This window comes from Stomoxys calcitrans, chromosome 3 (assembly GCF_963082655.1).
Source record: "Stomoxys calcitrans chromosome 3, idStoCalc2.1, whole genome shotgun sequence".
Classification (NCBI taxonomy): domain Eukaryota; kingdom Metazoa; phylum Arthropoda; class Insecta; order Diptera; family Muscidae; genus Stomoxys; species Stomoxys calcitrans.
Genome location: NC_081554.1, coordinates 55,109,137 through 55,123,862, shown reverse-complemented (window position 1 = coordinate 55,123,862; position 14,726 = coordinate 55,109,137). Strand labels below are relative to the sequence as shown.

The window sequence follows — 14,726 nt, the reverse complement described above, 5'->3', positions numbered from 1 at the left end:
CAGTTTTCATTTTTGGCGAAATCCTGTATGGGGCGTTAGCTATGGGTTCATGTGATCCTGTTTTTATATAGTGTTCTACATGAGGTGCTGGAATATCAATGTCCTCAAATATTTCCTTTTCAGCTACCAGTAATTCTTCAAGTGATTTTCTTTCTTTTTCGGTCAAATGTGGACCTTCACTTCGACGGAGCTTTATATCAATTGAATTTAATTCAATTGGTGTGAATATTTCATCGCAATACTCATCGTATTTTACTTTCTTTGGAGGTGGAAAAAGACTTGAAACAGATTGGATTTCGGTATTTTCTGAAACTGAGTCTTTAAAGATTTTGTTTATACTTTTTGGCGAGTAATCATTATTGCCATTCTCGAACCAGGACAAAAAGTCTTTTACATCGTCTGGTGTCTCATTCACCTTTTTAATCGAAGAAATACTATTTAGTATACCAGGTTGATGAAGTTTGAAGCTAAAATTTGTTGACGGATCATCTTTAAAATGCCATATACGTTGGGCTAGGTCCAGAACAATATTATTTTCTTCAAGGAAATCTATTCCTAGTAGGGTTCTGTTTCCTATAGCCTTGGGCAAACAAATGAAACGTATTTTCTTAAAGCGTTTTCCAATTATAATATCCACTACTGTAGAGTATACGGTCTCATTTCTAGCAATACCATCTGCCAGTATAATCTCAGCGCATACTTTTTGGAATGGTACCTCTTTTTGAATTAGCTTTTGATAAAGATGGTAACCAGCAACGCTAGTTCGAGCTGCGGTGTCAAAATATGCCTCTCCCTGTAAACCATTTACATTTATGTCCACCACTGGGACGTTACGTCCCACTACTGTAGAATGCATGGAATTAAAATCAAGGTGACCATCTCTTGGATCAGTATTCGAATTTGTTTTATTACAGAATGGGCAATTTGAGCGGTAGTATCCTGCTGCTCCACATCCGTAACAGTTCAAATTTGTTTCTGGCCTTTCCTTAGCATTTTTGTGCTTTTCTGCTTCAATTTTCTTGAAACAATTTTCTGCCAAATGGTTTCGTTTTCTGCAGAAAGTGCATCTTAGGACAGATTTTCCCTGATTTTCGGCTGGCTTTGACTTTTCTTCCACCTTATCTTGCCTATTCTCAGCAACAAGCATTTCAATTTCCCTTGCCTTACATAGGAGATCATGAAAAGATGTTACGCTTTCTCTTTGAATTCTTTCTCGGATTTTCAAACTAAGCTGGCTAAATATCATGTTAAGCATAGTATTTTCTGAAAGTTTTTCTGATAGTTGTGCGAAAAGTCGTCGCTTTCTACAAATGAAACTGTCTGTAGTCTCAAACAACTTTTGTTTTTCTTGCGCAATCTCACTGAATATTCGCCAATCTGGTTTTGGAGGTGCAAAGGCTCCTCGTAAAAGATCTACAGCATCATTGAATGTCTTCGCTTCATCCTTGACTCCTTGCCACCAACTGGAAGCGTAGCCTTCTAATAATAGGGGAAGACTAGTGAGTGCCAGAAAGTCTGAAATATTTTCGGCTTCTTTATAGACTAAAATTGTAGCTAAAAAATCTTCTACGTTTGTCGAATTTCGGTTGCCATGAAAACGAGCTGTGCAGTTACTAAATGTCGATTTGACTTCTTGTCTGACGCTTAAACCACTTATGAGTGTTCTGAATTGGGCATCGCTTAAGACCATATTTCGTGAAGCCTCGCTTGTGGTTCCAGAAGAACCTTTTGTACTAGCGCTTGTACTTGCACTTGTACTAGAACTAGTATTTGAATTTGCCTTGGCAACATTCTGAGTGCGGTCCAACTCCATTGCTAATCCACTGTTTAGGGTATCAGTTAAAGATGACGTTGAACGTGGGCTTCGCCTTACAGCCATATAGGGTAAAATATATTTTCAAAATAGGGGAACCCTGTTTAAGAGAATCTTCTTCAACCTCGCTGCCTATAGCAATATCACCTCTCTTTATATGGAATATCACTCAAATTCAAAGCAACAACGCAAGCCTTCTTTGCAACGACAACAACGAATGGTCAAACCGATGACTGAGATGATGAATTGCAATAACAACAGAAGCAAATGAAATAATGGTTATGCTGAAGCTATGCAACAACAACTACAGAAGCAACAGAAATGATGATCGTGGTGATGATTTGCAACAACAACACTGGTGGGATTTGACGACTAATGCAATTGAGTATCAGCAAGAACGCAATAATGCACTGAAACCAAACCAATGCTGGACAACAACAACAATACTCCAAGAATAATCAGAGCAGTATGGTCGGACAAATGTTTGATGACGTCAGCACCACGTTGAAACCACAGAAATAGTAAAAATCTTATTAATTTTCAGGAAACTTAAGTTTTTGTTGGGCGCCAATTGTAGGGAATGGATGAAGGGTCCAACCCTAGGATATATTAAGGGCAGGATGAAGGGTCCAACCCTAGCAGTTTTGAGGGCAAGATTAAGGGTCCAACCCTAGTGGTTTTATATTTCATTAAATTATGAATTTTATGAACAAATCCTAACCAGACGAAACGTCCTAGCTGGATAATGTTCAGTTTAATTTTATATTTATTTTACGGGCCAAGTCAGACTTAAAAGTCCTAACTTGTCCTCCTATGAGTTTCTTCCGCTTTAAATAATGAGACAACTGTCTTCGTTGAATGCTATTAGAAGAAGGATTTTATTTTTTAACAAAGTTTAAGACTAAGCCTACAAGTGTTTGACAAACTTAATCTGTTATACACTCAAAACAAAAGAAAACATGTTATACAAACGAGAGTGAGAGTACTCACTATAGATCATATGACAAAACGTATAATAAAGAAAGAGACAAATGCTATTAGGTGAGTGATAATGATTCGAGTGTAAAATTGCAAATGAGAGAATAAATCCATGGTATATAAATCAATGGTATAAGTTAATGTTACAAATGGTAAAAATATCAATGGTATAAATCAAAACTCAAAAGAGTGTTTTAATATTTAACGTTAAAGAGAAATTGGTTACACTCAAGCAAAAATCTAAGTTCAAATAAAATTAAAGTGCATTACGTATAATATCAAAAATATAATTATCTTCAATGTGATTTATATAAAAGCTGCTTCTACAAAAATTTAAAAAAAATTTTCTAAAGCCGAAATTCTGGAAAATTTTCTTTGAAGAGAAAATTTTCATAAAATTTTTCCTAATGACTAAATGTTCAAAAAAAAAAATTCTATAAACACAAAATTTTTGCAAAGTCAACATTTTCGAAATTTTCTGAAGATGAAAGTTTAGAAAACTTTTTTAAAAAAAATATTAAAAAATAAAATTCTAAAGAAAATATTTCCATAAAATTTTTACTAAAGACAAAATTTTCAAAAGGTAAAGTTTTCAAGAAATCTCCTTTAAAAAAATTTTTTGCAAATATTCTCTTAAGCAAAATTTTCAAAAAAAAAAATTGTTCTGAAGACAACATTTTATCCCAAGATAAGGTTTGGTTAGGTTGAAAAGAGGGTGCGTATATTAGTCCGCCGCATGCCATTATGGACATACACCTAAGCCAATAAACGGCTTGATATGCGCTCTTGAAACTAAATTTTCTAAAGACAAAATTTCCGTGAAATTTTCTCTAAAGACGAAATTTCCATAAAATTTTCTCTAAAGACAAAATTTCCATGAAATCTTCTCTAAAGACAAAATTTCCATGAAATTTTCTCTAAAGACAAAATTTCCATGAAATTTTCTCTAAAGACAAAATTTCCATGAAATTTTCTCTAAAGACAAAATTTCCATTAAATTTTCTCTAAAGACAAAAGTATCATGAAATTTTCTCTAAAGACAAAATTTCCATGAAATTTTCTCTAAAGACAAAATTTCTAAAAAATTTCATCTCAAGAAAAAATTTCTAAGAAATTTCATCTCAAGAAAAAATTTCCAACACATTTTCCATTGACACGAATTTCCTTCAAGGGGTTTCAAAATCCGCCCTAAACTCATTGCCTAAAACTTACTCTCCCATCAGAGACTCTAAATGTAGTCGTAAAAAATGACTGACTGACTGACTATGGGCTGTTTGGATGAGTTGTGACCAAACTCCAGAGCAAATATAAACCGCAAACGAAAAATGTTGACAAACACACATCATCCCCTGCCAAGCCATCTAGCCAGTCAACAGCCCCACAACTACAAAAAAAGAAGACCGTCCAACATAAACAAATATCCAATGGAATGGGCAAAAATGGGCGGCGACGGCAAACAAACAAAAACGCGAAATGCCAAAGCAAAATGATGTGTGTGGTAGAGGTAAAGTGGATGGATGATTTGTCTGTCACTCAGTTAGTCAGCTAGTCAGTCAGTCCATGCTAAGGAGCATTTACCGAACCGAAGACCAACCAACCAACCGACCGAAGAGTACTCAGCTGTATTGCTAATATAAAAATACAAAAATTGGCATAACGATAAACAGACAAACAAACAAAGAGTGCTCAGAACAAAAACAACAAAACAAATAAAATAAACAAAACAAATAAAAATGAGTCAGTTTGTCGACGTTGTCAGTAAATATGGACGACGACGACAACACCAACAATAACAACGACGTCGATGTGTTGTTCATGGCATGGCTATGTGTAAAATCTAGTTGTCGAAGCGACCGACGACCACTCGCATTCAAGTGAGTCAGTCGAGGCGACAGATAAAGGAATCACTGGCAAATTATCGGGCAATTCCATGCGTTGTGATACGCAGGAGGTCACTTGCCTATGCCTAATGGTGAGTGTATTTGCTTTATAAGCATATAAAGAAATTTTCCCTAAAAAAAACTTAATTTCATCAGGGAAAATTGTAATGAAATTTCTTATCCTAAGTATTTTTGTCGTTAGGAAAATTTTGTCTTTAGAGAAAATTTCATGGAAATTTTGTCTTAAGAGAAAATTTCATGGAAATTTTGTCTTAAGAGAAAATTTCATGGAAATTTCGTCTTTAGAGAACATTGCATGGAAATGTTGTCTTTAGAGAAAATTTTCATGGAAATTTTGTCTTTAGGGAAAATTTTATGGAAATTTTGTCTTTAGAGAAAATTTCATGGAAATTTTGTCTTTAGAGAAAATGTCATGGAAATTTTGTCTTTAGAGGAAATTTCATGGAAATTTTGTCTTTAGAGAAAATTTCATGGAAATTTTGTCTTTAGAGAAAATTTCATGGAAATTTTGTCTTTAGAGAAAATTTCATGGAAATTTTGTCTTTAGAGAAAATTTCAAGGAAATTTTGTCTTTAGAGAAAATTTCATGGAAATTTTGTCTTTAGAGAAAATTTCATGGAAATTTTGTCTGTAGAGAAAATTTCATGGAAATTTTGTCTGTAGAGAAAATTTCATGGAAATTTTGTCTGTAGAGAAAATTTCATGGAAATTTTGTCTGTAAAGAAAATTTCATGGAAATTTTGTCTTTAGAGAAAATTTCGTGGAAATTTTGTCTGTAGAGAAAATTTCATGGAAATTTTGTCTGTAGAGAAAATTTCATGGAAATTTTGTCTGTAGAGAAAATTTCATGGAAATTTTGTCTGTAGAGAAAATTTCATGGAAATTTTGTCTGTAGAGAAAATTTCATGGAAATTTTGTCTTTAGAGAAAATTTCATGGAAATTTTGTCTCTAGAGAAAATTTCATGGAAAATTTGTCTTTTGAGAAAATTTCATGAAAATTTTGTCTTTAAAGAAAATTTCATGGAAATTTTGTCTTTAGTGAAAATTTCATGGAAATTTTGTCTTTAGAGAAAATTTTATGGAAATTTTGTCTTTAGAGAAAATTTTATGGAAATTTTGTCTTTAGAGAAAATTTCATGGAAATTTTGTCTTTAGAGAAAATTTCATGGAAATTTTGTCTTTAGAGAAAATTTCATGGAAATTTTGTCTTTAGAGAAAATTTCATGGAAATTTTTTCTCTAAAGAAAATTTAATGGAAATTTCGTTTTTAGAGAAAATTTCATGGAAATTTTGTCTTTAGAAAAATTTTTGTCTTCACTCACTGTAGCGACGATGAAGTATCGCTATGTGAAATGTGCTGGTTCACATGGACCTGGTAAGTGTAAGCTGCCTTCGATGGAGGAGGAGGCTCTGGGGGGCAGGATAATTCTGCTGATGCTGGGGCTCGATCTACTCGTATGGGTAATTTGAGCGCAGGAAATTTAGCACGAGGTGTTCTGTTATGACTTCCAATAATTGTCCTATGTATGGTTCATATCGGTCCATAACCTGATATAGCTGCGATGTAAACCGATCTGGGATCTTGAATTCTTAGGCTCTAGAGGGCGTATTTCTCATCCGATCTGGCTGAAATTTTGATGTGTTTTGTTATAACTTCAAACAATTGTCCCAAGTATGGTTCAAATCGGTCCATAACCTGATATAGCTGCCATATAAACCGATCCGTCATCTTGACTTCTTAGGCCTCTAGAGGGCGCAATTATTATCCCATTTGGTTGAAATTGTGAACGAAGTGTTTTGTTATGACTTCCAACAATTGTGCCAAGTATGATTTTAATCGGTTCATAGACTGATATAGCTGCCATATAAACCGATCTGGGATCTTGACTTCATAGGCCACTAGAGGGCGCAATTCAATATTCAATCAATCATCAATATTCAATTTACTTATGGTGCGAATCGGACTATAACTTAATATACCTCCAATAGCATAGCAATTCTTACCCATTATTCTTTGTGTGCCTGAAAAGAGATACCGCGCAAAGAACTCGACAAATGCGATCCATGGTGGAGGGTATATAAGATTCGGCCGGTTCGAACTTAGCACGCTTTTACTTGTTTTTGTTCAGAATTCAAAATTCGCAAGACCTGTAGGTCTTTCTCGAGTCTAATTTTTATACAGGTTTTTGCATATTCGTAATGTACTGGCTAATACCTTTCATTCAATACCCATATTGCCTAGGTTGGATCACTTCCCCGAAGACGGACTTCAGAGTCATGTTCCTGGGGTCAAAATGGGGGGGAGGATTATGTTGCAAAAAATTAAAAAAAAATCGAGGGTGCGCCCTATAAAGTGCATTTTTGGCAATTTTTTTAAAGATATTTCATTTTTGTAAAAAAAATTTTTCGCAAAAAAATTTCCAGAAAATTAAAAAAGGAACGAAAATTACTTTTTTTTTAGAAAAAAATTAAACTTTTGCTTCCAGGAAAAATTTTTTGAGAAAAAATTTTGAAAATGTTTGTTAAATAACAATTTTTAGAATATTTCTTCTTTGGAGAAATTTTGTCTTTTAAATTTCTTGTTTTGTCTTAGAGGCTCAAAATCTATCCCTTGTAGTCATCTCACTATGACCTTTTAGCCCTCTTTAATCCTCCCATCTCCTACTGGGGGGGAAATTTAAATAAGTCGTCAACAATAACAGCAGCAACAACATCTGTAATCATGCATATTTTGTTGTATATTTTTTGTTTGTCTAATTTTAACCAAAACCATGATAATGGTATTGTTGTTGATGATGATGTTGATGGTGGGGGTAGATGTTTATGCCAAACAACTTTGTTTTGAAAAACAAAATGCAAAAACCTCCTCCAAAACACCAACATTCTCATTATGAGCTTTCTTCATTACAGTTTAACATCATAATTAGGTTGTGTGTGGTGCGGCTGGCTCCTCCATGCCATGCCTGCCATCCATCTATCGTTAAAAACAAACAACATTGGCCGACGCTAATGGTCGAAGTCGTGCACACATAAACACGCACACCCACTGCATAAACAAAACAAACGCAGCAGCAATCAGCAGCAGCGGCAAAACAATAAAAACATCCATACAGCTGGCAGTGACGGCAGCAGCAACAGCAACAGCCCCTAACACATCACTCAACTCATAAGGAAGACACGAAGACGACGAACAACAACGACAGCACACACATTGTACGATGATGCTGTCGACGACAACGACAACGATGACGATGACGACTACGGCAACGACTTTCAGAAATTTCATTTCAATTGTGAGCATTTCAGTTACAAATCGATTTCATAAGGTTTGGTAGTGTTTTACGGTGTTTGTTGTCGCTCGGTTGGTCGGTCGGTCGGCGGCAGTGGTTCTTCATACACACAGAGCCCCCAAAACAAAACAAAAGAAAAAATTGTAAAAACAAACCAAAACACACACGTCGTCATATAGAACACATAGCAAAAAAATTAAAAAAAAAACATTTCGTAGCGCGAAATAAACAAATAGCAGTGCAAAAAAGAAACGGAAAAAGATTTTCAAATTATTGCAATTGAATTGTGGCTTTGATGAGGCCATGATAATGATACGATGAGGTAGTGCGGTCGGTGTTTAGGAATTTCAAAATAAACAAAAACAACAAAAATTCGCACGCGACTATCTCGTGAAAAACAAAGCCAAGGCAGTCAAAAACAACAAATAAATTAAAAATAAAAACATTTATCAGTTCTAAGTTAAAAATATAGTGTTCATTAAATTCTTAAAATTAGGGAAAAACCCAAAAGATTTTATAAAGAATTTTCTACGTCATTTATGACGTTGGCAAATACAAACAGAGATAATAAAAAAAAATCTAAATGGTGGGTAAACAAAAAAAAATACACTTTTGTATATTTACTTAGAAAAGCATCATGCCAACGAAACGACCACAACAAATTTTGGCGCTAAAATTTTTAAAGGGAAATTGCCTTTCTGGCTGCCTAGTAATGTTGCTGGCTGGCTGTTGCTGTTTGTTGCTGCCAAATGAGTTGTTGCTGTTGCACACATCACACCAAAGCACAGCACCAGCGCCCTGCCTGGCTGGTTTGTTGTCTTCTTAGCCAGCCAACAGTATGAGTTGTGGTTGTTTGTTGTGTGTTTGAGTTATGAAAAAATGTTTCTCCCCAAACAAACATAAATCGGCAGAGGCACCCTGTGTGAGAATGCAATGAAGTGAGTTTGTGTGTGTGTGTGTGTGTGTTTGTTCGTTTTCAAGTGTGCGCTCCCGTTTGTTGGCGGTGGTTCTGTTCAATTTCATTTCCTTCTTCCGCCGTGAAATATCAACCAACACATTAACACAATTCATTTGAATTTTTGCTGCAATTGCATGAGAATGACCTTTGTTGGCAATTTCTCTGTGTATGAGCGGCAGAATGGGTGTTTGTTTGTGTGTGTGTGTGTGTGTGCATTTATGTGTTCTTAACAATGAAATGTGGGGAAATGCATACATTGCTATAGCTTTTCAAATTTGAATAATGTTTAAGCGATTTTTCTTAAACGGTCAAGTTTACGGTTGATTTGTTTAAATATATTACAACAAAAAAAGTGAAATTAAGCATTAAAAAGGAAAATTAAGTATCTTAATTAATAAAAAATTATTTTTATAAATTTAAAACTGTGTTTATATGAAAGAAGTGATGAAAAAATGAAAGCAAATACCTAAACACAGACAAAATATATATAAAAAAATATTTTTTTATTTTGAATTAAGTGAACCGGTTAAACAAAAATATTACAAAAATAGAACTTTCTTTATAAAAAAAAATAATGCAGAAAATTCTTCAACTATCAAACATGTAAACTCTAAAAAAAAAATAAAAAAAATATTAAAAATATAAAAAAAATATTGAAAATAAAAGGAATTTAAAAATAAATAAAAACGAAATCAAATTAAAAAGTATATGTAAAAATATGTGAAAAAATTAAAATTTAATTGGGGGCATGTGTGTGTTAAAATGCTTGTAAAAAATTTATTAAATATTTTATAAGAAAAAAAATTTGTACAACAAAAAATTCTAAATAAAACAATAAAAAATTTAACATATATAAAATTTAAACAAAAGGAAAGTGATTTTATGTTAAAAATTTTTGTTTCTATAACTTTTTTAAAAAAATAGTGTGTGTGTGTATTGGTTAATTTTCAATTGTTTAAACATTTTATGCAAAAATTCTTGATTTACAACCAGTGATTCATAATTTTGAATAACTTTTTTATCATATGCTGTTATAGGTATAATAAAAATAAAATAATAATAAAAACAAAATAAAATGTATTCCCCTGTGTGTATGGCACATATCACTTAACATATAATTGTCTACAATATATTCTTTATTATTTTATTTTTTCATAAAAAAAAAATCTCAGAAAACTTACCATATGTACTAAAAAACCTAAAAAAATATTCTAAAAGAATATTAAAACAAAAAAAATAAAAAAATTGTTTTTGTGCTTCTTTTTAATAATAAAAAATAATTCTTTAAACAATGTTTTCCTGTGTTTTAATCTACCAGCACATTTTATTTGCATAAATAAAATTAATGCAGCTATAATGGACAATTGGAATTCAATATGATCAGTGTACAACTTCAACGACCTTATCAAAAGTAATTAATAATTTTGGAATTTTGGAGTGCCAGTAAGTATCAGTCACACCTGTTCATAGTATCTAATATAAAATAATTTTGATTGATGTCGAATATTTCGAAAAATACTGAGTTTTCTGGGGAAAAATGGAGGTTTGCCAAACAATATATTTAAAAATTAAAATTTTTTTGAAAATGAAAAATTTTTTTTGAAAACTAAAATTTTTTTTGAAAATTTAATTTTTTTTTTGAAAATTGAAAATTTTTTTAAAAATTTTCAAATTTTTTTTAAAAATTAAAATTTTTTTAAAATTTTAAATTTTGAAATTTTAAAAAAATTTGAAAATTTTTAAATTTTAAAAAAATTTTCAATTTTCAAAAAAATTTAAAATTTTTTAAAATATGTTAAAATTTTTTTCAAAATTAAAATTTCTTTTAAAATTTTTCAAATTTTTTGAAAATTTAAAATTTTTTGAACATATAACAATTTTCTGAAAATTTAAAAATTCTTTTTAAATTTAAGAAACCTTTAAAAATTTTCAATTTTGTGAAAATTTAAAATTTTTTTGAGCATTTAAAATTTTTTTGAGCATTTAAAATTTTTTTGAAAATTTCAAAATTTTTGAAATTTTTTTTAAATTTTAAAATTTTTTGAAAATTTAAAATTTTTTGAAAATTTAAAATTTTTTGAAAATTTAAAATTTTTTTGAAAATTTAAAAATTTTTTGAAAATTTAAAAACTTTTTAAAAATGTAAAAATTTTTTTAAAATTCTTGGAAGTGAATCTTAGAGTAATAGTCAAAGCAAAAGATGGTCATATCGAGCAATAGTGAATCAATAACAAGTAAAACAGTGCTAAGTTCCACCGAGCCGCACCTTTAGGAACCCACCATCATGTAAAGGGTGATTTTTTTGAGGTTAGGATTTTCGTGCATTAGTATTTGACAGATCACGTGGGATTTCAGAAATGGTGTCAAAGAGAAAGATGCTCAGTATGCTTTGACATTTCATCATGAATAGACTTACTAACGAGCAACGCTTGCAAATCATTGAATTTTATTACCAAAATCAGTGTTCGGTTCGAAATGTGTTCAAATTTTGACAAATTTTGTTCAGCGATGAGGCTCATTTCTGGTTGAATGGCTACGTAAATAAGCAAAATTGCCGCATTTGGAGTGAAGATAAACCAGAAGCCGTTCAAGAACTGCCCATGCATCCCGAAAAATGCACTGTTTGGTGTGGTTTGTACGCTGGTGGAATCATTGGACCGTATTTTTTCAAAGATGCTGTTGGACGCAACGTTACGGTGAATGAACACATTTCGAACCGAACACTGATTTTGGTAATAAAATTCAATGATTTGCAAGCGTTGCTCGTTAGTAAGTCTATTCATGATGAAATGTCAAAGCATACTGAGCATCTTTCTCTTTGACACCATGTCTGAAATCCCACGTGATCTGTCAAATACTAATGCATGAAAATCCTAACCTCAAAAAAATCACCCTTTATTAAAAATTTACGCAAACTGAACTTTGTTTAAGAGCATAATTTTCCCAAATTTCTGCCAAATCCGGCAAAAATTTGAGCTTCTTGTGGCACCAGAGGGCTAATCAAGGGATGGGTTTATATGGGCGCTATAGCAGATAATAGACTGATTTGAATAATTCTTATCATGAATCTTGGAAGTCATAACAAAACACTACGTGCAAAATTTCAGCCAAATTGGCCAACAGTTGTGGCTTCTAGGGGATCAAGAAGTCAAACCGGGAGATCGGTTTACAGTATTACATACCGATTTGGACCATATTTGACAACACCATTGGAAGTCCTTACACAACACTGCCTGCAAAATTTAAGCCAAATCTGGTTACAATTGCGCTACCTAGAGACTTTAAATGTCAAACCGGTAGATTGGTTTATATCGGCGCTATATCAAGTTTTACGCCGATTTAGACCATACTTGGAGCGATCGTTGGAAGTCGTAACAGAACACTACATGGAAAATTTAAGCCAAATCGAATAAAAATTGCGCCATCTAGGGGCCCTTAAAGTCAAGTCGAAGGACCAATATACATTAGACCGTCCTATAGGATAGAGGAGAAACATTTTTTTTTGCAAATAGAAAAACACAACAATAGATCCAGATAAAAAAAGGTTAATGCTGCAGATATTGAGAGACTGATCGAATTTTACCGTCTTCAATTAATCAATTAATTGAACTTTCGATAATATTTCTTGGTGGAGACCCAGATAATACATTATAATACAAGATTCGACCGCCAGATGCCATGCATCAGTGGTGGATGGCAAGAGCAATTTACTCTTTAACAAGTAAAAGCGTGCTAAGTTCGGCAGGGCCGAATCTTATATACCCTCCACCATGGATCGCATTTGTCAAGTTCTTTAAATGACCTTTTCAAATATATATGCACTATATCATGTTATTGGCTGTTATGGACCGCACTTGTCATGGCTGTTAGACCTTATAGAAAAACACCACCTCTAAAATTTCTGACAAATCGAGTAATAATTGCACCCTCCCGAGGCTCAGAAAGTAAAATTGGGATATCGGTTTATACGACAGCTATATCAGGTTATCAAGCGATTTGAATTATACACAGAACAGTTGTTGGAAGTCATACCAAAACGACTTATTCAAAATTTTAACCATATTTGATAACAATTGCGCCCTCTAGAAGCCCAAGAAGTCATATCGGGAGATTGGTTTATATGGCGGCTATATCAGGTTATGGACTAATTTTGGCACACTTGTTGGAAGTCAAAAGTGTAGACTTTCAGCCGAATCGGATAAGTATTACTCCCTCTAGAAGATCAAATATTCAAGACCCAAGATCGGTTTATATGGCAGCTATATCAAAACATGGACCGATTTGGCCCATTTACGATCTCAACCGACCTCAACGAATAGGCATTAGTTGTGCACAATTTCAAGCGCCTAACTTTACTTCTTTGACATATGCAAAATTTCAACCAAATTGGGCTCCCTAGGAGCCCAAGAAGTCAAATCGGGAGATCGGTTTATATGGCGGATATATCAAGTTATGGACTGTTTTTGGCACACTCGTTGGAAGTGAAAACAAAATGCTACGTGCAAAATTTCAGCCGAATCGTTTTCAGACATCAAATTTGCTTTTTTAAGGATTAAGACCCAAAATTGGAAGATCGGTCTATATGACTGCTATTTCTATATAGTCTGATCTGACTCAAATTTGGGTCGGATGTCGGGAGGCTTAAAACAAATCATTATTTCAAATTTCAGGGAATCGGACAGCACTCATTGATTTGTGAGAAGTTTGGCCCAATTCTTAATGGAATGTTCATGGGTAAATTTGCGTTTGCAATACATTCTGCAGACGCAAAACTCAGCATCAAGATGTCCCTCTATACTCGCAGCTCATAATTTGTATGGGTGGACCCTCTTCAGAGTTACACCCATGTTCGATAATCCGCTCGTTAACTAGATCCTCCACTTGGGACCGATGATGTGGTGGAATGAAGTGCATCCGGTAGCACTGCTTAAATTTTCATCGCATCATAGGTTGGGTGGTATACTAATTTCGACAATCTGTTTGTAATTCCTCGAAATATTAGTCTAAGACCCCATATTCTTGATCGTCATGGCATTGTAAGTCAATCGAGCTATGTCCGTCCATCCGTCTGTCTGTCGAAAACACGTTAACTTTGGAAGTAGTAAAGCTAGCTGCTTGAAATTTTGCACAAATACTTTTTTTTAATGTAGGTCGTTTGGGATTGTTAATGGGCCCTATTGGTCCATGTTTTGATGAAGCTGCCATATAAACCGATCTTGGATCTTAACTTCTTGAGCCACTAGAGGTCGCAATTCTTATCCGATTTAGCTGAAATTTTGCATGGGGTGTTATGTTATGGCTTCCAGCGACTGTGCTCAGTATGACTCAAATCAGTACATAACATGATATAGTTGCCATATAAACCGATCTGGGGTCTTGACTTCGTGAGCCTGTAGAGGGCGCTATTCTTATCCGATTAGCCTGAAATTTTGCATGACGTGTTTTTTTATGACTTCCAACAACTGTTGAACCAAATATGGTTCAAATCGGTCCATAACCTGACATAGCTGCCATATAAACCGATCTGGGGATCTTGACTTCTTGAGGTTCTAGAGGGCTTATTTAGCTGAAATTTTGTACAACGGCTTCTTCCATGACCTTCAACATACGTGTCAAATATGGTCTGAATCGGTCTATAGCCGGATACAGCTGCCATATAAACCGATCTCTCTATTTTACTTCTTGAGTCCCTAAAGGGGGCAATTCTTATTCGAATTGACTGAAATTTTACAAAATGGCTTCTACTATGGTCTCCAACATACAATTCGATTGTGGTCCGAATCGG

The 14,726-nt window shown here is 33.5% G+C and overlaps 1 protein-coding gene across 7 annotated transcripts in view; it reads left to right on the top strand.

Moving 5' to 3' along the window:
- LOC106092126 (uncharacterized) overlaps positions 1 to 14,726 on the top strand; it is a 152,726-nt gene that overhangs the window by 44,977 nt on the left and 93,023 nt on the right. The window contains exons 1-3 of one of the 7 annotated variants that reach the window (XM_059365870.1): positions 8,000 to 8,569; positions 9,935 to 9,978; positions 10,114 to 10,384. The exons of 1 other annotated variant lie outside the window; for it this stretch is intronic. The gene's annotated coding sequence lies outside the window, so the exon portion shown is untranslated. Of the gene's footprint in view, positions 1 to 7,999; positions 8,570 to 9,865; positions 9,979 to 10,113; positions 10,385 to 14,726 lie in introns of those variants that run through there. 5 more of the 7 variants (XM_013258894.2, XM_013258891.2, XM_013258893.2 and 2 more) reach the window with 5 other exon arrangements.